General features: G+C 37.3%; 7 non-coding genes across 7 annotated transcripts; all 7 read left to right on the top strand.

Annotated features, from left to right (window-relative positions):
- Nucleotides 1-6,310: 6,310 nt before the first annotated feature.
- LOC141378889 (5S ribosomal RNA) lies at nt 6,311-6,429 on the top strand. Its single transcript, XR_012394409.1, has one exon. It is a non-coding gene; the product is annotated as a 5S ribosomal RNA (ribosomal RNA).
- A 1,861-nt stretch (nt 6,430-8,290) lies between these two features.
- On the top strand, nt 8,291-8,409 carry LOC141378888 (5S ribosomal RNA). Its single transcript, XR_012394407.1, has one exon. It is a non-coding gene; the product is annotated as a 5S ribosomal RNA (ribosomal RNA).
- Nucleotides 8,410-10,267: 1,858 nt separating this feature from the next.
- On the top strand, nt 10,268-10,386 carry LOC141378887 (5S ribosomal RNA). The gene has a single exon (XR_012394406.1). It is a non-coding gene; the product is annotated as a 5S ribosomal RNA (ribosomal RNA).
- A 1,853-nt stretch (nt 10,387-12,239) lies between these two features.
- LOC141378885 (5S ribosomal RNA) lies at nt 12,240-12,358 on the top strand. Its single transcript, XR_012394404.1, has one exon. It is a non-coding gene; the product is annotated as a 5S ribosomal RNA (ribosomal RNA).
- A 9,353-nt stretch (nt 12,359-21,711) lies between these two features.
- On the top strand, nt 21,712-21,830 carry LOC141378883 (5S ribosomal RNA). The gene has a single exon (XR_012394402.1). It is a non-coding gene; the product is annotated as a 5S ribosomal RNA (ribosomal RNA).
- Nucleotides 21,831-23,682: 1,852 nt separating this feature from the next.
- Nucleotides 23,683-23,801, top strand: LOC141378882 (5S ribosomal RNA). The gene has a single exon (XR_012394401.1). It is a non-coding gene; the product is annotated as a 5S ribosomal RNA (ribosomal RNA).
- A 1,855-nt stretch (nt 23,802-25,656) lies between these two features.
- Nucleotides 25,657-25,775, top strand: LOC141378881 (5S ribosomal RNA). Its single transcript, XR_012394400.1, has one exon. It is a non-coding gene; the product is annotated as a 5S ribosomal RNA (ribosomal RNA).
- Nucleotides 25,776-26,738: the final 963 nt, after the last annotated feature.

Here is a 26,738-nt window from a genome sequence, read left to right as displayed (position 1 = left end):
ATACAAACTACAACAGAGAAAATAACATTGAAGGAGGAGAATGCAAAAAAAGAAAAGGAAAAAGAAACAGAAACAGACAGTCAACAAATAGAGCATGAAGAGGAGGTAGCATGGACACCAATGGACATAACTTCTAGCTTCAAAAACGTTTTGGATGTAATTGAAAAAGAGGATCTTAAAGAACAAAGCAAGGGAACGGAGAGAGAGACTGGAAAACATGAGGAGGAAGTAGAAAAAGACAAACTTGAGAAAAGACAAACAAGACGATCGGCTAAAGTTTTATCAAAATTAGAAACTGCAAGAAAAAAGGGTTTGAAAAAAGGACAACTGAAAAGCCACAACAGATATGATTCTTTGAGAGGTTTGGGAGAAGAAGAGGACTAAGATGACGGTTTTTATTTCCTTTTTCCTTCTTTTAATGGTTTTAAATTGCGTGTCTTTTAATGCAAGAGGTTTAATGGACTTAAGAAAATTTAAGAATGTAAAGGAAAAATGTAAAAGAGAAGAAATAATTATTTTACAAGAAACAAATTGGAAAAATGAGGTGATGGACATATACAAAAAAGAATGGGATGGGGACTTTTATTATAGTAATGGAGATACGAAAGCTGGGAGAGGAGTAGCAATTTTAATAAAGAAGAATGCACTGCAAATGAGTAAAGTAATATATAAAGACAAACAAGGAAAATGTATGATCTTAGAAATAAAATATGAAGGGAAAGATATTATTTTAGTTAATGTGCATGCACCAAATGAAGAGAGTGAAAAGAAAAGCTTTTTTAACATATTAAGAAGGTTTTTAAAAAACTATAAACAAATAATAGTATGTGGGGATTTTAACACTGTTTTTAGCAGACAGGACATAACAGAAGGTATGGTTTTTAAATCAGACACGGGAAGGAAAGAACTAAAATCACTAATAGAGGAAAAAGGAATGATAGACATTTGGAGAGAAAGAAATGGGAAGAAAAAGGAGTTTTCTAGAAGACAAATAGTAGGGAATTTTGTAAACCAATCGAGAATAGACTATGTGTTATGCACAAGAAATATAGAAATTTATATCGAAAAAATAAGGTACGATGAAACTGTTTTAAGTGACCATAAATTTGTATTTTTTAATTTTAATACAGAAGAAATACAAAGAGGCCCAGGGGTATGGACATTAAATAGTGAAATTTTAAAAAACGAAGACTATGTTAAAAAAGTAAAAGAAATAATAGAAAAAGAAAAAGGAAACAAGATCTATAATGAAGACAAAAGACTATGGTGGGAAAATGTCAAATTTCTGATAAAAAAATCTACATTAACATTCTGTAGAATAATACAAAAGAATAAAAGACACAAAGAAAAGACAATCAAAGAAAACTTAAAAATAGAACTAGAAAAAAATGAAAAAGACATTCAAAAAATAAAAGAAATGGAGGGAAAACTGAAAGAAATAGAAGAAAAGAAATATGAAGGAGCTAGACTAAGAAGCAAAGCAAAATATGTAGTAGAGGGAGAAAAATGCACAAAGTTCTTCTTTGATTTAGAAAGACAAAAAGGAAAAGCAGAAACAATAAAGATAATACAAGGGACAAAAGGAGAAAGCATAGAAGGAAATGAAGAAATTTTAAAAGAAATCAAAAAATACTATGAGGAGTTATTTAAAACACAGGGAGTTGATGAAGTACAAATGTCAAAATTATTAAAACAGATAAAAACAAAAATAGATGAAGAGGATAAAAAAGAATGCGACCAAGAAATAGGGGAAGAAGAAATAAGAAAAGCAATAGAAAGCTTGAACAAAAAGAAAAGTCCAGGAATAGATGGTTTAAATAGTGAATTTTATGTATGTTTTAAAGAAATTTTAATTCCAATTTTAACTGACGTTTTTAAAGAAATACTGCAAAAAGAAGAACTAAATGAAAGAATGGGAATGGGATTAATGAAATTAATACACAAAAAAGGAGAAAAGACATTGTTAAAAAATTACAGACCAATCACAATGTTAAACACAGATTTGAAGATTTTAACAAAAATTTTAGCAAATAGATTAAAAGAAGTGATGCCAAAAATAATTAAAACAACACAGGCCTATGCGATAAAAGGAAGAGACATAGCAGACATAACAATGAGCATAAAAGACATCATAGAATATATGAAGGAGAAAAAAGAGGAAGGATATATAATAAGTCTGGATTTTGAAAAAGCTTTTGATAGAGTTGAACACCAGTTTTTATTCAAAGTACTCAAAAAGTTTGGTTTTGGAGAAGTTTTTAGAAAATGGATAAAGATTTTGTATAAGGGTATTTTAACAAAAATTAAATGTAATGGCTTTTTAACAGAATGTTTTAAAATAACAAGATCAATAAGGCAAGGATGTCCTCTGTCAGCACTTTTATATTCACTTGTGGCAGAACCCCTGGGCTTAGCTATCAACGAAGAAGAAAAAATAAAAGGAATTGAGATTGAAGAAAATAAAGTAAATAAAAAAATGTTTCAATATGCAGATGACACTACATTAATAGTAAAAGGAAAAGAGAGTGTGAAAGAAGCCATGAAAATAGTACAACAATTTTGTAAAGGATCGGGGAGTAAAGTAAATGAAGACAAAACGGTTTATATGAAGTTTGGAAAGGAAACAGATTTAGCAGAATGCACCAATTTCAAAGAAGTAGAAGAAATCAAGATTTTAGGGGTTTTAATGGGGAAAGATGCCAGGACAGCGCGAGATAAGATGTGGGAAGGTTTTTTAACAGATATAGAAAGGAGGTTAAATTACTGGAAACTAAGAACACTAACATTAAAAGGAAAAGTTTTGATTTTAAATGTTTTAATGGAGTCTAAATTGTGGCATGTTTTATATGTTTTAGAAATGCCAATGTGGATAGAAAAGAGGTTGAAAAAATGTTTTACAGATTTTTTATGGGGAGGTAAGCCACCAAGGATTGCTTTTAATACAGTCGTAGGGGAAATAGACAAAGGTGGTCTGGGTTTAATAGATGTAGAACAAAGAAAAAATAGTTTAAGAGTGAAAAGAATAAAGAAGTATCTAGAAAAAGAAAACAAAGCAGAGTGGAAAAAAACAATGAAATACTTTTTAAACAAATGTGGTAATTTTAACATGGGAGATGGGATTTTATGGATGAAAACAAAAGCTTGGATGACAGAAAACTTACCTGAATTTTATAGAGAAATTTTAAGTGCTTGGGGGAATTTTTTAAAACAAGTGGAATATAGTCCACATGGAAGGGAAAACATTTTAAACCAACCTCTTTTCTTGAACAATAACATTTTAAGTCAAGGGAAGGTTTTATACTATAAGAAATGGATAGAAGTTGGGATTTTAAAAGTGCGGGACATTTTATATGAATTTAAAGAAGGCTTTTTAACTGAACAATATGTTATAGACACAATGGAGGAGGCGAAAGAGGAATACAACAGAAAGGAAATTGAGAAAAATCTTGACATAATTAAACAGGCAATTCCAAAAGAATGGATAAGAAGCATAGAAAATTTTGAAAAAGAAAAAGAAACAAAAGAAGTGTATGTGAAAACAGGTGAAAAAATATGCAATTTTAATGAATGTACTGTGAAAAATATTTATTGTTTTTTTAGAGAGAATGTGTTTAAAGAACCAACAGCAAACAAATACTGGATAGAGAAATACAAAAATGTAAAAGCAAATGAAATATGGGGAAACATGAAAGGAAGGTATGTGGAAACAAAAGTCGAATGTCTAGAATTTTTAATAAGGCACAAAGCAATCTTTTCTGATGTCATTTTAAACAAGATAGGAATGGAACAAAGTGGAATGTGTAAAGTATGTCAAAAAGAAGAAGAGGGTTTTTTACACATGTTTTTATATTGTCAAGAATTGGAAGGTTTTTTAAAAGATTGTAAAGTTTTAATTAAAGGACTACTTGGAGACTGGGATGAAAATGAAACAGAATGGAACAGAGTAGTGATGTTGGGATGGAATAAGAACAATGAAAATAAGAAAATAGTAAACCAATGTATAATGCTGATGAAAAATGCAATGTGGGAAAGGAGAATTGTGGCAAAAAAAGAGAAAATGGTGATGGATGTATGGGGAATTTTTAAGAGGAAAATGGAGAGATATGTGGAAAAACTGTATGTATATCATAAAAATGAGAACATTTTGAGTGAGCTGCACAAAATTCTGACGGACAAAGCATGTCAAGTTTTTAAAGAAATGAACTGGAAACTACCACATTTTAAATGTTTTTGAATATGAATGATCTTTTAATGTCTGTTTTATTATGATTTACTGTAAAAGATTGTAATTGAAATTGGTTCAATAAAAAAAAAAAAAAAAAAAAAAAAAAAAAAAAACTGAGCACGCCCGATCTCGTCCGATCTCGGAAGCTAAGCAGGGTCGGGCCTGGTTAGTACTTGGATGGGAGACCGCCTGGGAATACCAGGTGCTGTAAGCTTTTGGTTCTCCTTCATTTGTCAGCTAATACACTTCTTCAGCTCCCAGCTTTGCTGCTATCTATAAACTTTCAATTCCATTGCTTCCTATTCGCTTTTCTCTGGGACTTCTGTCCTATTCAGAGCAGCAAGGGAAAGCCCAGCTGTGTCATTTTTTCTTTCCTCCTCCAGGGGGCGATGGAGAGGCTTCTCCCTCTCTCTCTCTCCCCCTCCCTCTCAATAGCAGCACGCACTGAAACTGTCAAGTGCTACAAGCTCCCCAAGCTATAGCCCACGCGGGTTTACAAAGTTTTGGGGGACCCGAAGCCCTTACATACCATTTATTTACAAAAAGTACCCCCACATATTGCAAGCCAACAGTACAGTAGTTTAACCTCACTCACTGGCATGCTCAATGCCATTTTTCACGGTCTACTGATGTGCCTTCACCAAGTGCACATAGATGGATAAAATATTGAGCCTTTTCAAGTCCTACATTTTATTTGTTTTCATTTTTAAATCAATAGCATACAGGGCGTCAGACGGAGGGCCTGTTAATATCATTATATGAATAACTAATTCTTTTGATGACATCATTTACACTGAAAAAAAAAAAAAAATTCCGTAAAAATGCGGTTTTCCGTATTTTGTGATTCATGTTTTTATTAATTCTCCCCCCACCCCGGTTTATTTATGCTTTTGAATTGCATTCTGGGACCTTGAACTTTCTCCCAACAACTTCTAACCTCGAAAAGTACGAAAAAGTGACTTTTATAGACATGGTTATTAGTTGAAAGTGATATATTGTCTGGGTTGTCGTTGTACACGCTACAAAAACAAGCACATGTTATTTTCCATACTTTTTTTTTCTCCCTATACGTTCTAATATTCCAAACTGCAACACCGTCTAGGTTACCTTAAACTGCAGAGTTGAATTTTAAACATCAAAAGTCGACAGAGCAGAGATCAGGGTCCCGTGATGCAATTCACAACCATAAATTAACGGGAAACACTTGTGAATCACAACATATTGTGAATTGACAGTTTGTTTGTTTTTTTCATACTTTGCACAGTTGCTCCGTTAAAAAGCCGAAAAACTCTGTTAAAAGGCCATCAAAAAATGTTGTGATGCCTTTTACCCAGTATCAAAATAGAACTTTGCTCATTTCACACACAAAAATCGCCGGCGGCCCGAGACTATTTTGCAAATTCGTTAAATGGTGATGGACTTTCATTGCTTATGATTAAACTCTGGCCCCTGACCCTTTTTACGAGCGGTCAGGTGTGCAAAATTAGCAATCTGTAACATGACAAACATGACCTTTGTTGTAGAGAAAAACAGCACTCACGTTCATGTTTAGTCACATCTCCGGATTGTTTGTGTTCACGGAGTTTCTCTGTCCAGCGTTCATTGGAGCTTTAAGTCCAGATATTTGGATAAAAGTTGGTATGTTGTGCATGCCACAAACATAAAAATAATAAATGAATAAATAAATAAATAAATAAATAAATATTTAAATATTTAAATAAATAAATGATTGAATTAATGAATAAATAAATAAATAAATAAATAAATAATGCAGTTGCGAGGGCAAAACGGGGGGGGGGGGGGGGGGGGGGGGGGGCGGCAACTCTGAACTAATAAGGTGTCTCTAATGAAGGGGCCGGTAAGCATCTGTACAGAAGTCGTGTGCTGCACAAGTCTGCTTTAAAGTTTTCCAAGCATCGGCCGCTTTTACTTCCGGTAAAATGTTGTCATCGTAAGTTTAAATACTGGCTGACAGATACACACTTGAGAGGACAAGGAGGGTTGTTCCTCCCGGTGTTGTGTCTGTGTGAGCTATTCTGCTCTCGCCGCTGCCTTTTAAATAGCCAGATTTTGACTGCGACCTTCGCTTACGGCCATACCACCCTGAGCACGCCCGATCTCGTCCGATCTCGGAAGCTAAGCAGGGTCGGGCCTGGTTAGTACTTGGATGGGAGACCGCCTGGGAATACCAGGTGCTGTAAGCTTTTGGTTCTCCTTCATTTGTCAGCTAATACACTTCTTCAGCTCCCAGCTTTGCTGCTATCTATAAACTTTCAATTCCATTGCTTCCTATTCGCTTTTCTCTGGGACTTCTGTCCTATTCAGAGCAGCAAGGGAAAGCCCAGCTGTGTCATTTTTTCTTTCCTCCTCCAGGGGGCGATGGAGAGGCTTCTCCCTCTCTCTCTCTCCCCCTCCCTCTCAATAGCAGCACGCACTGAAACTGTCAAGTGCTACAAGCTCCCCAAGCTATAGCCCACGCGGGTTTACAAAGTTTTGGGGGACCCGAAGCCCTTACATACCATTTATTTACAAAAAGTACCCCCACATATTGCAAGCCAACAGTACAGTAGTTTAACCTCACTCACTGGCATGCTCAATGCCATTTTTCACGGTCTACTGATGTGCCTTCACCAAGTGCACATAGATGGATAAAATATTGAGCCTTTTCAAGTCCTACATTTTATTTGTTTTCATTTTTAAATCAATAGCATACAGGGCGTCAGACGGAGGGCCTGTTAATATCATTATATGAATAACTAATTCTTTTGATGACATCATTTACACTGAAAAAAAAAAAAAATTCCGTAAAAATGCGGTTTTCCGTATTTTGTGATTCATGTTTTTATTAATTCTCCCCCCACCCCGGTTTATTTATGCTTTTGAATTGCATTCTGGGACCTTGAACTTTCTCCCAACAACTTCTAACCTCGAAAAGTACGAAAAAGTGACTTTTATAGACATGGTTATTAGTTGAAAGTGATATATTGTCTGGGTTGTCGTTGTACACGCTACAAAAACAAGCACATGTTATTTTCCATACTTTTTTTTTCTCCCTATACGTTCTAATATTCCAAACTGCAACACCGTCTAGGTTACCTTAAACTGCAGAGTTGAATTTTAAACATCAAAAGTCGACAGAGCAGAGATCAGGGTCCCGTGATGCAATTCACAACCATAAATTAACGGGAAACACTTGTGAATCACAACATATTGTGAATTGACAGTTTGTTTGTTTTTTTCATACTTTGCACAGTTGCTCCGTTAAAAAGCCGAAAAACTCTGTTAAAAGGCCATCAAAAAATGTTGTGATGCCTTTTACCCAGTATCAAAATAGAACTTTGCTCATTTCACACACAAAAATCGCCGGCGGCCCGAGACTATTTTGCAAATTCGTTAAATGGTGATGGACTTTCATTGCTTATGATTAAACTCTGGCCCCTGACCCTTTTTACGAGCGGTCAGGTGTGCAAAATTAGCAATCTGTAACATGACAAACATGACATTTGTTGTAGAGAAAAACAGCACTCACGTTCATGTTTAGTCACATCTCCGGATTGTTTGTGTTCACGGAGTTTCTCTGTCCAGCGTTCATTGGAGCTTTAAGTCCAGATATTTGGATAAAAGTTGGTATGTTGTGCATGCCACAAACATAAAAATAATAAATGAATAAATAAATAAATAAATAAATAAATATTTAAATATTTAAATAAATAAATGATTGAATTAATGAATAAATAAATAAATAAATAATGCAGTTGCGAGGGCAAAACGGGGGGGGGGGGGGGGGGGGGGGGGGCGGCAACTCTGAACTAATAAGGTGTCTCTAATGAAGGGGCCGGTAAGCATCTGTACAGAAGTCGTGTGCTGCACAAGTCTGCTTTAAAGTTTTCCAAGCATCGGCCGCTTTTACTTCCGGTAAAATGTTGTCATCGTAAGTTTAAATACTGGCTGACAGATACACACTTGAGAGGACAAGGAGGGTTGTTCCTCCCGGTGTTGTGTCTGTGTGAGCTATTCTGCTCTCGCCGCTGCCTTTTAAATAGCCAGATTTTGACTGCGACCTTCGCTTACGGCCATACCACCCTGAGCACGCCCGATCTCGTCCGATCTCGGAAGCTAAGCAGGGTCGGGCCTGGTTAGTACTTGGATGGGAGACCGCCTGGGAATACCAGGTGCTGTAAGCTTTTGGTTCTCCTTCATTTGTCAGCTAATACACTTCTTCAGCTCCCAGCTTTGCTGCTATCTATAAACTTTCAATTCCATTGCTTCCTATTCGCTTTTCTCTGGGACTTCTGTCCTATTCAGAGCAGCAAGGGAAAGCCCAGCTGTGTCATTTTTTCTTTCCTCCTCCAGGGGGCGATGGAGAGGCTTCTCCCTCTCTCTCTCTCCCCCTCCCTCTCAATAGCAGCACGCACTGAAACTGTCAAGTGCTACAAGCTCCCCAAGCTATAGCCCACGCGGGTTTACAAAGTTTTGGGGGACCCGAAGCCCTTACATACCATTTATTTACAAAAAGTACCCCCACATATTGCAAGCCAACAGTACAGTAGTTTAACCTCACTCACTGGCATGCTCAATGCCATTTTTCACGGTCTACTGATGTGCCTTCACCAAGTGCACATAGATGGATAAAATATTGAGCCTTTTCAAGTCCTACATTTTATTTGTTTTCATTTTTAAATCAATAGCATACAGGGCGTCAGACGGAGGGCCTGTTAATATCATTATATGAATAACTAATTCTTTTGATGACATCATTTACACTGAAAAAAAAAAAAAATTCCGTAAAAATGCGGTTTTCCGTATTTTGTGATTCATGTTTTTATTAATTCTCCCCCCACCCCGGTTTATTTATGCTTTTGAATTGCATTCTGGGACCTTGAACTTTCTCCCAACAACTTCTAACCTCGAAAAGTACGAAAAAGTGACTTTTATAGACATGGTTATTAGTTGAAAGTGATATATTGTCTGGGTTGTCGTTGTACACGCTACAAAAACAAGCACATGTTATTTTCCATACTTTTTTTTTCTCCCTATACGTTCTAATATTCCAAACTGCAACACCGTCTAGGTTACCTTAAACTGCAGAGTTGAATTTTAAACATCAAAAGTCGACAGAGCAGAGATCAGGGTCCCGTGATGCAATTCACAACCATAAATTAACGGGAAACACTTGTGAATCACAACATATTGTGAATTGACAGTTTGTTTGTTTTTTTCATACTTTGCACAGTTGCTCCGTTAAAAAGCCGAAAAACTCTGTTAAAAGGCCATCAAAAAATGTTGTGATGCCTTTTACCCAGTATCAAAATAGAACTTTGCTCATTTCACACACAAAAATCGCCGGCGGCCCGAGACTATTTTGCAAATTCGTTAAATGGTGATGGACTTTCATTGCTTATGATTAAACTCTGGCCCCTGACCCTTTTTACGAGCGGTCAGGTGTGCAAAATTAGCAATCTGTAACATGACAAACATGACATTTGTTGTAGAGAAAAACAGCACTCACGTTCATGTTTAGTCACATCTCCGGATTGTTTGTGTTCACGGAGTTTCTCTGTCCAGCGTTCATTGGAGCTTTAAGTCCAGATATTTGGATAAAAGTTGGTATGTTGTGCATGCCACAAACATAAAAATAATAAATGAATAAATAAATAAATAAATAAATAAATATTTAAATATTTAAATAAATAAATGATTGAATTAATGAATAAATAAATAAATAAATAATGCAGTTGCGAGGGCAAAACGGGGGGGGGGGGGGGGGGGGGGGCGGCAACTCTGAACTAATAAGGTGTCTCTAATGAAGGGGCCGGTAAGCATCTGTACAGAAGTCGTGTGCTGCACAAGTCTGCTTTAAAGTTTTCCAAGCATCGGCCGCTTTTACTTCCGGTAAAATGTTGTCATCGTAAGTTTAAATACTGGCTGACAGATACACACTTGAGAGGACAAGGAGGGTTGTTCCTCCCGGTGTTGTGTCTGTGTGAGCTATTCTGCTCTCGCCGCTGCCTTTTAAATAGCCAGATTTTGACTGCGACCTTCGCTTACGGCCATACCACCCTGAGCACGCCCGATCTCGTCCGATCTCGGAAGCTAAGCAGGGTCGGGCCTGGTTAGTACTTGGATGGGAGACCGCCTGGGAATACCAGGTGCTGTAAGCTTTTGGTTCTCCTTCATTTGTCAGCTAATACACTTCTTCAGCTCCCAGCTTTGCTGCTATCTATAAACTTTCAATTCCATTGCTTCCTATTCGCTTTTCTCTGGGACTTCTGTCCTATTCAGAGCAGCAAGGGAAAGCCCAGCTGTGTCATTTTTTCTTTCCTCCTCCAGGGGGCGATGGAGAGGCTTCTCCCTCTCTCTCTCTCCCCCTCCCTCTCAATAGCAGCACGCACTGGAACTGTCAAGTGCTACAAGCTCCCCAAGCTATAGCCCACGCGGGTTTACAAAGTTTTGGGGGACCCGAAGCCCTTACATACCATTTATTTACAAAAAGTACCCCCACATATTGCAAGCCAACAGTACAGTAGTTTAACCTCACTCACTGGCATGCTCAATGCCATTTTTCACGGTCTACTGATGTGCCTTCACCAAGTGCACATAGATGGATAAAATATTGAGCCTTTTCAAGTCCTACATTTTATTTGTTTTCATTTTTAAATCAATAGCATACAGGGCGTCAGACGGAGGGCCTGTTAATATCATTATATGAATAACTAATTCTTTTGATGACATCATTTACACTGAAAAAAAAAAAATTCCATAAAAATGCGGTTTTCCGTATTTTGTGATTCATGTTTTTATTAATTCTCCCCCCACCCCGGTTTATTTATGCTTTTGAATTGCATTCTGGGACCTTGAACTTTCTCCCAACAACTTCTAACCTCGAAAAGTACGAAAAAGTGACTTTTATAGACATGGTTATTAGTTGAAAGTGATATATTGTCTGGGTTGTCGTTGTACACGCTACAAAAACAAGCACATGTTATTTTCCATACTTTTTTTTTCTCCCTATACGTTCTAATATTCCAAACTGCAACACCGTCTAGGTTACCTTAAACTGCAGAGTTGAATTTTAAACATCAAAAGTCGACAGAGCAGAGATCAGGGTCCCGTGATGCAATTCACAACCATAAATTAACGGGAAACACTTGTGAATCACAACATATTGTGAATTGACAGTTTGTTTGTTTTTTTCATACTTTGCACAGTTGCTCCGTTAAAAAGCCGAAAAACTCTGTTAAAAGGCCATCAAAAAATGTTGTGATGCCTTTTACCCAGTATCAAAATAGAACTTTGCTCATTTCACACACAAAAATCGCCGGCGGCCCGAGACTATTTTGCAAATTCGTTAAATGGTGATGGACTTTCATTGCTTATGATTAAACTCTGGCCCCTGACCCTTTTTACGAGCGGTCAGGTGTGCAAAATTAGCAATCTGTAACATGACAAACATGACCTTTGTTGTAGAGAAAAACAGCACTCACGTTCATGTTTAGTCACATCTCCGGATTGTTTGTGTTCACGGAGTTTCTCTGTCCAGCGTTCATTGGAGCTTTAAGTCCAGATATTTGGATAAAAGTTGGTATGTTGTGCATGCCACAAACATAAAAATAATAAATGAATAAATAAATAAATAAATAAATAAATATTTAAATATTTAAATAAATAAATGATTGAATTAATGAATAAATAAATAAATAAATAAATAATGCAGTTGCGAGGGCAAAACGGGGGGGGGGGGGGGGCGGCAACTCTGAACTAATAAGGTGTCTCTAATGAAGGGGCCGGTAAGCATCTGTACAGAAGTCGTGTGCTGCACAAGTCTGCTTTAAAGTTTTCCAAGCATCGGCCGCTTTTACTTCCGGTAAAATGTTGTCATCGTAAGTTTAAATACTGGCTGACAGATACACACTTGAGAGGACAAGGAGGGTTGTTCCTCCCGGTGTTGTGTCTGTGTGAGCTATTCTGCTCTCGCCGCTGCCTTTTAAATAGCCAGATTTTGACTGCGACCTTCGCTTACGGCCATACCACCCTGAGCACGCCCGATCTCGTCCGATCTCGGAAGCTAAGCAGGGTCGGGCCTGGTTAGTACTTGGATGGGAGACCGCCTGGGAATACCAGGTGCTGTAAGCTTTTGGTTCTCCTTCATTTGTCAGCTAATACACTTCTTCAGCTCCCAGCTTTGCTGCTATCTATAAACTTTCAATTCCATTGCTTCCTATTCGCTTTTCTCTGGGACTTCTGTCCTATTCAGAGCAGCAAGGGAAAGCCCAGCTGTGTCATTTTTTCTTTCCTCCTCCAGGGGGCGATGGAGAGGCTTCTCCCTCTCTCTCTCTCCCCCTCCCTCTCAATAGCAGCACGCACTGAAACTGTCAAGTGCTACAAGCTCCCCAAGCTATAGCCCACGCGGGTTTACAAAGTTTTGGGGGACCCGAAGCCCTTACATACCATTTATTTACAAAAAGTACCCCCACATATTGCAAGCCAACAGTACAGTAGTTTAACCTCACTCACTGGCATGCTCAATGCCATTTTTCACGGTCTACTGATGTGCCTTCACCAAGTGCACATAGATGGATAAAATATTGAGCCTTTTCAAGTCCTACATTTTATTTGTTTTCATTTTTAAATCAATAGCATACAGGGCGTCAGACGGAGGGCCTGTTAATATCATTATATGAATAACTAATTCTTTTGATGACATCATTTACACTGAAAAAAAAAAAAATTCCGTAAAAATGCGGTTTTCCGTATTTTGTGATTCATGTTTTTATTAATTCTCCCCCCACCCCGGTTTATTTATGCTTTTGAATTGCATTCTGGGACCTTGAACTTTCTCCCAACAACTTCTAACCTCGAAAAGTACGAAAAAGTGACTTTTATAGACATGGTTATTAGTTGAAAGTGATATATTGTCTGGGTTGTCGTTGTACACGCTACAAAAACAAGCACATGTTATTTTCCATACTTTTTTTTTCTCCCTATACGTTCTAATATTCCAAACTGCAACACCGTCTAGGTTACCTTAAACTGCAGAGTTGAATTTTAAACATCAAAAGTCGACAGAGCAGAGATCAGGGTCCCGTGATGCAATTCACAACCATAAATTAACGGGAAACACTTGTGAATCACAACATATTGTGAATTGACAGTTTGTTTGTTTTTTTCATACTTTGCACAGTTGCTCCGTTAAAAAGCCGAAAAACTCTGTTAAAAGGCCATCAAAAAATGTTGTGATGCCTTTTACCCAGTATCAAAATAGAACTTTGCTCATTTCACACACAAAAATCGCCGGCGGCCCGAGACTATTTTGCAAATTCGTTAAATGGTGATGGACTTTCATTGCTTATGATTAAACTCTGGCCCCTGACCCTTTTTACGAGCGGTCAGGTGTGCAAAATTAGCAATCTGTAACATGACAAACATGACCTTTGTTGTAGAGAAAAACAGCACTCACGTTCATGTTTAGTCACATCTCCGGATTGTTTGTGTTCACGGAGTTTCTCTGTCCAGCGTTCATTGGAGCTTTAAGTCCAGATATTTGGATAAAAGTTGGTATGTTGTGCATGCCACAAACATAAAAATAATAAATGAATAAATAAATAAATAAATAAATAAATATTTAAATATTTAAATAAATAAATGATTGAATTAATGAATAAATAAATAAATAAATAAATAATGCAGTTGCGAGGGCAAAACGGGGGGGGGGGGGGGGGGGGGGGGGGCGGCAACTCTGAACTAATAAGGTGTCTCTAATGAAGGGGCCGGTAAGCATCTGTACAGAAGTCGTGTGCTGCACAAGTCTGCTTTAAAGTTTTCCAAGCATCGGCCGCTTTTACTTCCGGTAAAATGTTGTCATCGTAAGTTTAAATACTGGCTGACAGATACACACTTGAGAGGACAAGGAGGGTTGTTCCTCCCGGTGTTGTGTCTGTGTGAGCTATTCTGCTCTCGCCGCTGCCTTTTAAATAGCCAGATTTTGACTGCGACCTTCGCTTACGGCCATACCACCCTGAGCACGCTAGAGGGAGCTAGAGTGCAACGAGGAAGTGTAAGGCTGCAGACAGGAGAGAGAGGCTCTCCATTTTTTTGTGTTATTTTGAGTTTATTTAGTGTCTTTTTTGTGATAGTGGACTTTTTTTGATTTTTTTGTTTTTTTTTAACCACCTGACAGCAGCACGTGTGCTGGCTGGAAGGTGGTTAGCACAGTTTTTTTTGAGAGAAAATGATGGACTCACAAAGCAACAGCACAGATTTGTTTGATGAAGCACATGGGGAAAACATCACAGGAAGGAGTGGAGAAAGACAAAAAGAAAACAGCACTGGATTACGAGGGGAAAGACAATTGGAAAACAACACTGGACAGGAAGGTGAAAGAAACATGGTAAACAAAGAACGACAAGAAAACCAACAACAGGAGATGCAACAACAAAGAAGTGGAAAAAAGTACATGAAGGAAGCAACAGTGATTCTAAATGTGGACAAAGTTAAAGAGGTGAGAGTTTTGGAAATAATTAATGCAGTAACTGAAAAGTGTGGACTTGGGAAAATTCTTGCGATAAGGCCGAGACAGGACAAAGATTATGAACTAACTTTAGAAAATGAAGAAACATGCGATAAACTGATGGATGGACTAATAATAAAAGGAGAAACCTGTGAAGTGAAAATGCTACAAAATAGAGACTACGTGATTTCCTTCATGCATTTGCCCGCTTACCTGGATGATCAATTAATATTAGATAAATTAGAAGGCTGGGGAGTATTTCCCATAACAAAAATTAAAAGAAGGGTATATCCGGGCACAGAAATAGAAGATGGAACTCGATATCTCAAAGTGAGATTCCCCAGAGAAGTGATATCTCTCCCTTACAGCACAAGACTGGAAACGGCAGAAGGTCAGCAATATTTTAGGGTGATGCACAGCCACCAGGTTAAGACTTGTAGGCTGTGCATGAGCCCTGACCATATGGTCAAAGATTGCCCAGACTTTAAATGCCATAAATGTGAGGAAAGGGGACATTTTGCCAGAGACTGCGATGCTATTAAGTGCCCGGACTGCCAGAACTATTTAAGTAAGTGTGAATGTTGGATGGAGGAAGAGGAGGAGGAGGATGAGATCCAGGTGAGTGGGCAAATGCATGAAGGAAACAGTGAAAAGGAAAGTAATGAAGAGGAACAAACAACGACACAAACAATACAAACTACAACAGAGAAAATAACATTGAAGGAGGAGAATGCAAAAAAAGAAAAGGAAAAAGAAACAGAAACAGACAGTCAACAAATAGAGCATGAAGAGGAGGTAGCATGGACACCAATGGACATAACTTCTAGCTTCAAAAACGTTTTGGATGTAATTGAAAAAGAGGATCTTAAAGAACAAAGCAAGGGAACGGAGAGAGAGACTGGAAAACATGAGGAGGAAGTAGAAAAAGACAAACTTGAGAAAAGACAAACAAGACGATCGGCTAAAGTTTTATCAAAATTAGAAACTGCAAGAAAAAAGGGTTTGAAAAAAGGACAACTGAAAAGCCACAACAGATATGATTCTTTGAGAGGTTTGGGAGAAGAAGAGGACTAAGATGACGGTTTTTATTTCCTTTTTCCTTCTTTTAATGGTTTTAAATTGCGTGTCTTTTAATGCAAGAGGTTTAATGGACTTAAGAAAATTTAAGAATGTAAAGGAAAAATGTAAAAGAGAAGAAATAATTATTTTACAAGAAACAAATTGGAAAAATGAGGTGATGGACATATACAAAAAAGAATGGGATGGGGACTTTTATTATAGTAATGGAGATACGAAAGCTGGGAGAGGAGTAGCAATTTTAATAAAGAAGAATGCACTGCAAATGAGTAAAGTAATATATAAAGACAAACAAGGAAAATGTATGATCTTAGAAATAAAATATGAAGGGAAAGATATTATTTTAGTTAATGTGCATGCACCAAATGAAGAGAGTGAAAAGAAAAGCTTTTTTAACATATTAAGAAGGTTTTTAAAAAACTATAAACAAATAATAGTATGTGGGGATTTTAACACTGTTTTTAGCAGACAGGACATAACAGAAGGTATGGTTTTTAAATCAGACACGGGAAGGAAAGAACTAAAATCACTAATAGAGGAAAAAGGAATGATAGACATTTGGAGAGAAAGAAATGGGAAGAAAAAGGAGTTTTCTAGAAGACAAATAGTAGGGAATTTTGTAAACCAATCGAGAATAGACTATGTGTTATGCACAAGAAATATAGAAATTTATATCGAAAAAATAAGGTACGATGAAACTGTTTTAAGTGACCATAAATTTGTATTTTTTAATTTTAATACAGAAGAAATACAAAGAGGCCCAGGGGTATGGACATTAAATAGTGAAATTTTAAAAAACGAAGACTATGTTAAAAAAGTAAAAGAAATAATAGAAAAAGAAAAAGGAAACAAGATCTATAATGAAGACAAAAGACTATGGTGGGAAAATGTCAAATTTCTGATAAAAAAATCTACATTAACATTCTGTAGAATAATACAAAAGAATAAAAGACACAAAGAAAAGACAATCAAAGAAAACTTAAAAATAGAACTAGAAAAAAATGAAAAAGACATTCAAAAAATAAAAGAAATGGAGGGAAAACTGAAAGAAATAGAAGAAAAGAAATATGAAGGAGCTAGACTAAGAAGCAAAGCAAAATATGTAGTAGAGGGAGAAAAATGCACAAAGTTCTTCTTTGATTTAGAAAGACAAAAAGGAAAAGCAGAAACAATAAAGATAATACAAGGGACAAAAGGAGAAAGCATAGAAGGAAATGAAGAAATTTTAAAAGAAATCAAAAAATACTATGAGGAGTTATTTAAAACACAGGGAGTTGATGAAGTACAAATGTCAAAATTATTAAAACAGATAAAAACAAAAATAGATGAAGAGGATAAAAAAGAATGCGACCAAGAAATAGGGGAAGAAGAAATAAGAAAAGCAATAGAAAGCTTGAACAAAAAGAAAAGTCCAGGAATAGATGGTTTAAATAGTGAATTTTATGTATGTTTTAAAGAAATTTTAATTCCAATTTTAACTGACGTTTTTAAAGAAATACTGCAAAAAGAAGAACTAAATGAAAGAATGGGAATGGGATTAATGAAATTAATACACAAAAAAGGAGAAAAGACATTGTTAAAAAATTACAGACCAATCACAATGTTAAACACAGATTTGAAGATTTTAACAAAAATTTTAGCAAATAGATTAAAAGAAGTGATGCCAAAAATAATTAAAACAACACAGGCCTATGCGATAAAAGGAAGAGACATAGCAGACATAACAATGAGCATAAAAGACATCATAGAATATATGAAGGAGAAAAAAGAGGAAGGATATATAATAAGTCTGGATTTTGAAAAAGCTTTTGATAGAGTTGAACACCAGTTTTTATTCAAAGTACTCAAAAAGTTTGGTTTTGGAGAAGTTTTTAGAAAATGGATAAAGATTTTGTATAAGGGTATTTTAACAAAAATTAAATGTAATGGCTTTTTAACAGAATGTTTTAAAATAACAAGATCAATAAGGCAAGGATGTCCTCTGTCAGCACTTTTATATTCACTTGTGGCAGAACCCCTGGGCTTAGCTATCAACGAAGAAGAAAAAATAAAAGGAATTGAGATTGAAGAAAATAAAGTAAATAAAAAAATGTTTCAATATGCAGATGACACTACATTAATAGTAAAAGGAAAAGAGAGTGTGAAAGAAGCCATGAAAATAGTACAACAATTTTGTAAAGGATCGGGGAGTAAAGTAAATGAAGACAAAACGGTTTATATGAAGTTTGGAAAGGAAACAGATTTAGCAGAATGCACCAATTTCAAAGAAGTAGAAGAAATCAAGATTTTAGGGGTTTTAATGGGGAAAGATGCCAGGACAGCGCGAGATAAGATGTGGGAAGGTTTTTTAACAGATATAGAAAGGAGGTTAAATTACTGGAAACTAAGAACACTAACATTAAAAGGAAAAGTTTTGATTTTAAATGTTTTAATGGAGTCTAAATTGTGGCATGTTTTATATGTTTTAGAAATGCCAATGTGGATAGAAAAGAGGTTGAAAAAATGTTTTACAGATTTTTTATGGGGAGGTAAGCCACCAAGGATTGCTTTTAATACAGTCGTAGGGGAAATAGACAAAGGTGGTCTGGGTTTAATAGATGTAGAACAAAGAAAAAATAGTTTAAGAGTGAAAAGAATAAAGAAGTATCTAGAAAAAGAAAACAAAGCAGAGTGGAAAAAAACAATGAAATACTTTTTAAACAAATGTGGTAATTTTAACATGGGAGATGGGATTTTATGGATGAAAACAAAAGCTTGGATGACAGAAAACTTACCTGAATTTTATAGAGAAATTTTAAGTGCTTGGGGGAATTTTTTAAAACAAGTGGAATATAGTCCACATGGAAGGGAAAACATTTTAAACCAACCTCTTTTCTTGAACAATAACATTTTAAGTCAAGGGAAGGTTTTATACTATAAGAAATGGATAGAAGTTGGGATTTTAAAAGTGCGGGACATTTTATATGAATTTAAAGAAGGCTTTTTAACTGAACAATATGTTATAGACACAATGGAGGAGGCGAAAGAGGAATACAACAGAAAGGAAATTGAGAAAAATCTTGACATAATTAAACAGGCAATTCCAAAAGAATGGATAAGAAGCATAGAAAATTTTGAAAAAGAAAAAGAAACAAAAGAAGTGTATGTGAAAACAGGTGAAAAAATATGCAATTTTAATGAATGTACTGTGAAAAATATTTATTGTTTTTTTAGAGAGAATGTGTTTAAAGAACCAACAGCAAACAAATACTGGATAGAGAAATACAAAAATGTAAAAGCAAATGAAATATGGGGAAACATGAAAGGAAGGTATGTGGAAACAAAAGTCGAATGTCTAGAATTTTTAATAAGGCACAAAGCAATCTTTTCTGATGTCATTTTAAACAAGATAGGAATGGAACAAAGTGGAATGTGTAAAGTATGTCAAAAAGAAGAAGAGGGTTTTTTACACATGTTTTTATATTGTCAAGAATTGGAAGGTTTTTTAAAAGATTGTAAAGTTTTAATTAAAGGACTACTTGGAGACTGGGATGAAAATGAAACAGAATGGAACAGAGTAGTGATGTTGGGATGGAATAAGAACAATGAAAATAAGAAAATAGTAAACCAATGTATAATGCTGATGAAAAATGCAATGTGGGAAAGGAGAATTGTGGCAAAAAAAGAGAAAATGGTGATGGATGTATGGGGAATTTTTAAGAGGAAAATGGAGAGATATGTGGAAAAACTGTATGTATATCATAAAAATGAGAACATTTTGAGTGAGCTGCACAAAATTCTGACGGACAAAGCATGTCAAGTTTTTAAAGAAATGAACTGGAAACTACCACATTTTAAATGTTTTTGAATATGAATGATCTTTTAATGTCTGTTTTATTATGATTTACTGTAAAAGATTGTAATTGAAATTGGTTCAATAAAAAAAAAAAAAAAAAAAAAAGCACGCCCGATCTCGTCCGATCTCGGAAGCTAAGCAGGGTCGGGCCTGGTTAGTACTTGGATGGGAGACCGCCTGGGAATACCAGGTGCTGTAAGCTTTTGGTTCTCCTTCATTTGTCAGCTAATACACTTCTTCAGCTCCCAGCTTTGCTGCTATCTATAAACTTTCAATTCCATTGCTTCCTATTCGCTTTTCTCTGGGACTTCTGTCCTATTCAGAGCAGCAAGGGAAAGCCCAGCTGTGTCATTTTTTCTTTCCTCCTCCAGGGGGCGATGGAGAGGCTTCTCCCTCTCTCTCTCTCCCCCTCCCTCTCAATAGCAGCACGCACTGAAACTGTCAAGTGCTACAAGCTCCCCAAGCTATAGCCCACGCGGGTTTACAAAGTTTTGGGGGACCCGAAGCCCTTACATACCATTTATTTACAAAAAGTACCCCCACATATTGCAAGCCAACAGTACAGTAGTTTAACCTCACTCACTGGCATGCTCAATGCCATTTTTCACGGTCTACTGATGTGCCTTCACCAAGTGCACATAGATGGATAAAATATTGAGCCTTTTCAAGTCCTACATTTTATTTGTTTTCATTTTTAAATCAATAGCATACAGGGCGTCAGACGGAGGGCCTGTTAATATCATTATATGAATAACTAATTCTTTTGATGACATCATTTACACTGAAAAAAAAAAAAAAATTCCGTAAAAATGCGGTTTTCCGTATTTTGTGATTCATGTTTTTATTAATTCTCCCCCCACCCCGGTTTATTTATGCTTTTGAATTGCATTCTGGGACCTTGAACTTTCTCCCAACAACTTCTAACCTCGAAAAGTACGAAAAAGTGACTTTTATAGACATGGTTATTAGTTGAAAGTGATATATTGTCTGGGTTGTCGTTGTACACGCTACAAAAACAAGCACATGTTATTTTCCATACTTTTTTTTTCTCCCTATACGTTCTAATATTCCAAACTGCAACACCGTCTAGGTTACCTTAAACTGCAGAGTTGAATTTTAAACATCAAAAGTCGACAGAGCAGAGATCAGGGTCCCGTGATGCAATTCACAACCATAAATTAACGGGAAACACTTGTGAATCACAACATATTGTGAATTGACAGTTTGTTTGTTTTTTTCATACTTTGCACAGTTGCTCCGTTAAAAAGCCGAAAAACTCTGTTAAAAGGCCATCAAAAAATGTTGTGATGCCTTTTACCCAGTATCAAAATAGAACTTTGCTCATTTCACACACAAAAATCGCCGGCGGCCCGAGACTATTTTGCAAATTCGTTAAATGGTGATGGACTTTCATTGCTTATGATTAAACTCTGGCCCCTGACCCTTTTTACGAGCGGTCAGGTGTGCAAAATTAGCAATCTGTAACATGACAAACATGACCTTTGTTGTAGAGAAAAACAGCACTCACGTTCATGTTTAGTCACATCTCCGGATTGTTTGTGTTCACGGAGTTTCTCTGTCCAGCGTTCATTGGAGCTTTAAGTCCAGATATTTGGATAAAAGTTGGTATGTTGTGCATGCCACAAACATAAAAATAATAAATGAATAAATAAATAAATAAATAAATAAATATTTAAATATTTAAATAAATAAATGATTGAATTAATGAATAAATAAATAAATAAATAAATAATGCAGTTGCGAGGGCAAAACGGGGGGGGGGGGGGGGGGGGGGGGGCGGCAACTCTGAACTAATAAGGTGTCTCTAATGAAGGGGCCGGTAAGCATCTGTACAGAAGTCGTGTGCTGCACAAGTCTGCTTTAAAGTTTTCCAAGCATCGGCCGCTTTTACTTCCGGTAAAATGTTGTCATCGTAAGTTTAAATACTGGCTGACAGATACACACTTGAGAGGACAAGGAGGGTTGTTCCTCCCGGTGTTGTGTCTGTGTGAGCTATTCTGCTCTCGCCGCTGCCTTTTAAATAGCCAGATTTTGACTGCGACCTTCGCTTACGGCCATACCACCCTGAGCACGCCCGATCTCGTCCGATCTCGGAAGCTAAGCAGGGTCGGGCCTGGTTAGTACTTGGATGGGAGACCGCCTGGGAATACCAGGTGCTGTAAGCTTTTGGTTCTCCTTCATTTGTCAGCTAATACACTTCTTCAGCTCCCAGCTTTGCTGCTATCTATAAACTTTCAATTCCATTGCTTCCTATTCGCTTTTCTCTGGGACTTCTGTCCTATTCAGAGCAGCAAGGGAAAGCCCAGCTGTGTCATTTTTTCTTTCCTCCTCCAGGGGGCGATGGAGAGGCTTCTCCCTCTCTCTCTCTCCCCCTCCCTCTCAATAGCAGCACGCACTGAAACTGTCAAGTGCTACAAGCTCCCCAAGCTATAGCCCACGCGGGTTTACAAAGTTTTGGGGGACCCGAAGCCCTTACATACCATTTATTTACAAAAAGTACCCCCACATATTGCAAGCCAACAGTACAGTAGTTTAACCTCACTCACTGGCATGCTCAATGCCATTTTTCACGGTCTACTGATGTGCCTTCACCAAGTGCACATAGATGGATAAAATATTGAGCCTTTTCAAGTCCTACATTTTATTTGTTTTCATTTTTAAATCAATAGCATACAGGGCGTCAGACGGAGGGCCTGTTAATATCATTATATGAATAACTAATTCTTTTGATGACATCATTTACACTGAAAAAAAAAAAAAAATTCCGTAAAAATGCGGTTTTCCGTATTTTGTGATTCATGTTTTTATTAATTCTCCCCCCACCCCGGTTTATTTATGCTTTTGAATTGCATTCTGGGACCTTGAACTTTCTCCCAACAACTTCTAACCTCGAAAAGTACGAAAAAGTGACTTTTATAGACATGGTTATTAGTTGAAAGTGATATATTGTCTGGGTTGTCGTTGTACACGCTACAAAAACAAGCACATGTTATTTTCCATACTTTTTTTTTCTCCCTATACGTTCTAATATTCCAAACTGCAACACCGTCTAGGTTACCTTAAACTGCAGAGTTGAATTTTAAACATCAAAAGTCGACAGAGCAGAGATCAGGGTCCCGTGATGCAATTCACAACCATAAATTAACGGGAAACACTTGTGAATCACAACATATTGTGAATTGACAGTTTGTTTGTTTTTTTCATACTTTGCACAGTTGCTCCGTTAAAAAGCCGAAAAACTCTGTTAAAAGGCCATCAAAAAATGTTGTGATGCCTTTTACCCAGTATCAAAATAGAACTTTGCTCATTTCACACACAAAAATCGCCGGCGGCCCGAGACTATTTTGCAAATTCGTTAAATGGTGATGGACTTTCATTGCTTATGATTAAACTCTGGCCCCTGACCCTTTTTACGAGCGGTCAGGTGTGCAAAATTAGCAATCTGTAACATGACAAACATGACCTTTGTTGTAGAGAAAAACAGCACTCACGTTCATGTTTAGTCACATCTCCGGATTGTTTGTGTTCACGGAGTTTCTCTGTCCAGCGTTCATTGGAGCTTTAAGTCCAGATATTTGGATAAAAGTTGGTATGTTGTGCATGCCACAAACATAAAAATAATAAATGAATAAATAAATAAATAAATATTTAAATATTTAAATAAATAAATGATTGAATTAATGAATAAATAAATAAATAAATAAATAATGCAGTTGCGAGGGCAAAACGGGGGGGGGGGGGGGGGGGGCGGCAACTCTGAACTAATAAGGTGTCTCTAATGAAGGGGCCGGTAAGCATCTGTACAGAAGTCGTGTGCTGCACAAGTCTGCTTTAAAGTTTTCCAAGCATCGGCCGCTTTTACTTCCGGTAAAATGTTGTCATCGTAAGTTTAAATACTGGCTGACAGATACACACTTGAGAGGACAAGGAGGGTTGTTCCTCCCGGTGTTGTGTCTGTGTGAGCTATTCTGCTCTCGCCGCTGCCTTTTAAATAGCCAGATTTTGACTGCGACCTTCGCTTACGGCCATACCACCCTGAGCACGCCCGATCTCGTCCGATCTCGGAAGCTAAGCAGGGTCGGGCCTGGTTAGTACTTGGATGGGAGACCGCCTGGGAATACCAGGTGCTGTAAGCTTTTGGTTCTCCTTCATTTGTCAGCTAATACACTTCTTCAGCTCCCAGCTTTGCTGCTATCTATAAACTTTCAATTCCATTGCTTCCTATTCGCTTTTCTCTGGGACTTCTGTCCTATTCAGAGCAGCAAGGGAAAGCCCAGCTGTGTCATTTTTTCTTTCCTCCTCCAGGGGGCGATGGAGAGGCTTCTCCCTCTCTCTCTCTCCCCCTCCCTCTCAATAGCAGCACGCACTGAAACTGTCAAGTGCTACAAGCTCCCCAAGCTATAGCCCACGCGGGTTTACAAAGTTTTGGGGGACCCGAAGCCCTTACATACCATTTATTTACAAAAAGTACCCCCACATATTGCAAGCCAACAGTACAGTAGTTTAACCTCACTCACTGGCATGCTCAATGCCATTTTTCACGGTCTACTGATGTGCCTTCACCAAGTGCACATAGATGGATAAAATATTGAGCCTTTTCAAGTCCTACATTTTATTTGTTTTCATTTTTAAATCAATAGCATACAGGGCGTCAGACGGAGGGCCTGTTAATATCATTATATGAATAACTAATTCTTTTGATGACATCATTTACACTGAAAAAAAAAAAAAATTCCGTAAAAATGCGGTTTTCCGTATTTTGTGATTCATGTTTTTATTAATTCTCCCCCCACCCCGGTTTATTTATGCTTTTGAATTGCATTCTGGGACCTTGAACTTTCTCCCAACAACTTCTAACCTCGAAAAGTACGAAAAAGTGACTTTTATAGACATGGTTATTAGTTGAAAGTGATATATTGTCTGGGTTGTCGTTGTACACGCTACAAAAACAAGCACATGTTATTTTCCATACTTTTTTTTTCTCCCTATACGTTCTAATATTCCAAACTGCAACACCGTCTAGGTTACCTTAAACTGCAGAGTTGAATTTTAAACATCAAAAGTCGACAGAGCAGAGATCAGGGTCCCGTGATGCAATTCACAACCATAAATTAACGGGAAACACTTGTGAATCACAACATATTGTGAATTGACAGTTTGTTTGTTTTTTTCATACTTTGCACAGTTGCTCCGTTAAAAAGCCGAAAAACTCTGTTAAAAGGCCATCAAAAAATGTTGTGATGCCTTTTACCCAGTATCAAAATAGAACTTTGCTCATTTCACACACAAAAATCGCCGGCGGCCCGAGACTATTTTGCAAATTCGTTAAATGGTGATGGACTTTCATTGCTTATGATTAAACTCTGGCCCCTGACCCTTTTTACGAGCGGTCAGGTGTGCAAAATTAGCAATCTGTAACATGACAAACATGACCTTTGTTGTAGAGAAAAACAGCACTCACGTTCATGTTTAGTCACATCTCCGGATTGTTTGTGTTCACGGAGTTTCTCTGTCCAGCGTTCATTGGAGCTTTAAGTCCAGATATTTGGATAAAAGTTGGTATGTTGTGCATGCCACAAACATAAAAATAATAAATGAATAAATAAATAAATAAATAAATAAATATTTAAATATTTAAATAAATAAATGATTGAATTAATGAATAAATAAATAAATAAATAATGCAGTTGCGAGGGCAAAACGGGGGGGGGGGGGGGGGGGGCGGCAACTCTGAACTAATAAGGTGTCTCTAATGAAGGGGCCGGTAAGCATCTGTACAGAAGTCGTGTGCTGCACAAGTCTGCTTTAAAGTTTTCCAAGCATCGGCCGCTTTTACTTCCGGTAAAATGTTGTCATCGTAAGTTTAAATACTGGCTGACAGATACACACTTGAGAGGACAAGGAGGGTTGTTCCTCCCGGTGTTGTGTCTGTGTGAGCTATTCTGCTCTCGCCGCTGCCTTTTAAATAGCCAAATTTTGACTGCGACCTTCGCTTACGGCCATACCACCCTGAGCACGCCCGATCTCGTCCGATCTCGGAAGCTAAGCAGGGTCGGGCCTGGTTAGTACTTGGATGGGAGACCGCCTGGGAATACCAGGTGCTGTAAGCTTTTGGTTCTCCTTCATTTGTCAGCTAATACACTTCTTCAGCTCCCAGCTTTGCTGCTATCTATAAACTTTCAATTCCATTGCTTCCTATTCGCTTTTCTCTGGGACTTCTGTCCTATTCAGAGCAGCAAGGGAAAGCCCAGCTGTGTCATTTTTTCTTTCCTCCTCCAGGGGGCGATGGAGAGGCTTCTCCCTCTCTCTCTCTCCCCCTCCCTCTCAATAGCAGCACGCACTGGAACTGTCAAGTGCTACAAGCTCCCCAAGCTATAGCCCACGCGGGTTTACAAAGTTTTGGGGGACCCGAAGCCCTTACATACCATTTATTTACAAAAAGTACCCCCACATATTGCAAGCCAACAGTACAGTAGTTTAACCTCACTCACTGGCATGCTCAATGCCATTTTTCACGGTCTACTGATGTGCCTTCACCAAGTGCACATAGATGGATAAAATATTGAGCCTTTTCAAGTCCTACATTTTATTTGTTTTCATTTTTAAATCAATAGCATACAGGGCGTCAGACGGAGGGCCTGTTAATATCATTATATGAATAACTAATTCTTTTGATGACATCATTTACACTGAAAAAAAAAAAAATTCCGTAAAAATGCGGTTTTCCGTATTTTGTGATTCATGTTTTTATTAATTCTCCCCCCACCCCGGTTTATTTATGCTTTTGAATTGCATTCTGGGACCTTGAACTTTCTCCCAACAACTTCTAACCTCGAAAAGTACGAAAAAGTGACTTTTATAGACATGGTTATTAGTTGAAAGTGATATATTGTCTGGGTTGTCGTTGTACACGCTACAAAAACAAGCACATGTTATTTTCCATACTTTTTTTTTCTCCCTATACGTTCTAATATTCCAAACTGCAACACCGTCTAGGTTACCTTAAACTGCAGAGTTGAATTTTAAACATCAAAAGTCGACAGAGCAGAGATCAGGGTCCCGTGATGCAATTC

This window comes from Danio rerio, chromosome 18, assembly GCF_049306965.1.
Source record: "Danio rerio strain Tuebingen ecotype United States chromosome 18, GRCz12tu, whole genome shotgun sequence".
Taxonomy (NCBI): Eukaryota; Metazoa; Chordata; class Actinopteri; order Cypriniformes; family Danionidae; genus Danio; species Danio rerio.
The sequence above is the reverse complement of the archived record's forward strand: the minus strand, read 5'-3'. Positions and strand labels throughout refer to the sequence as shown.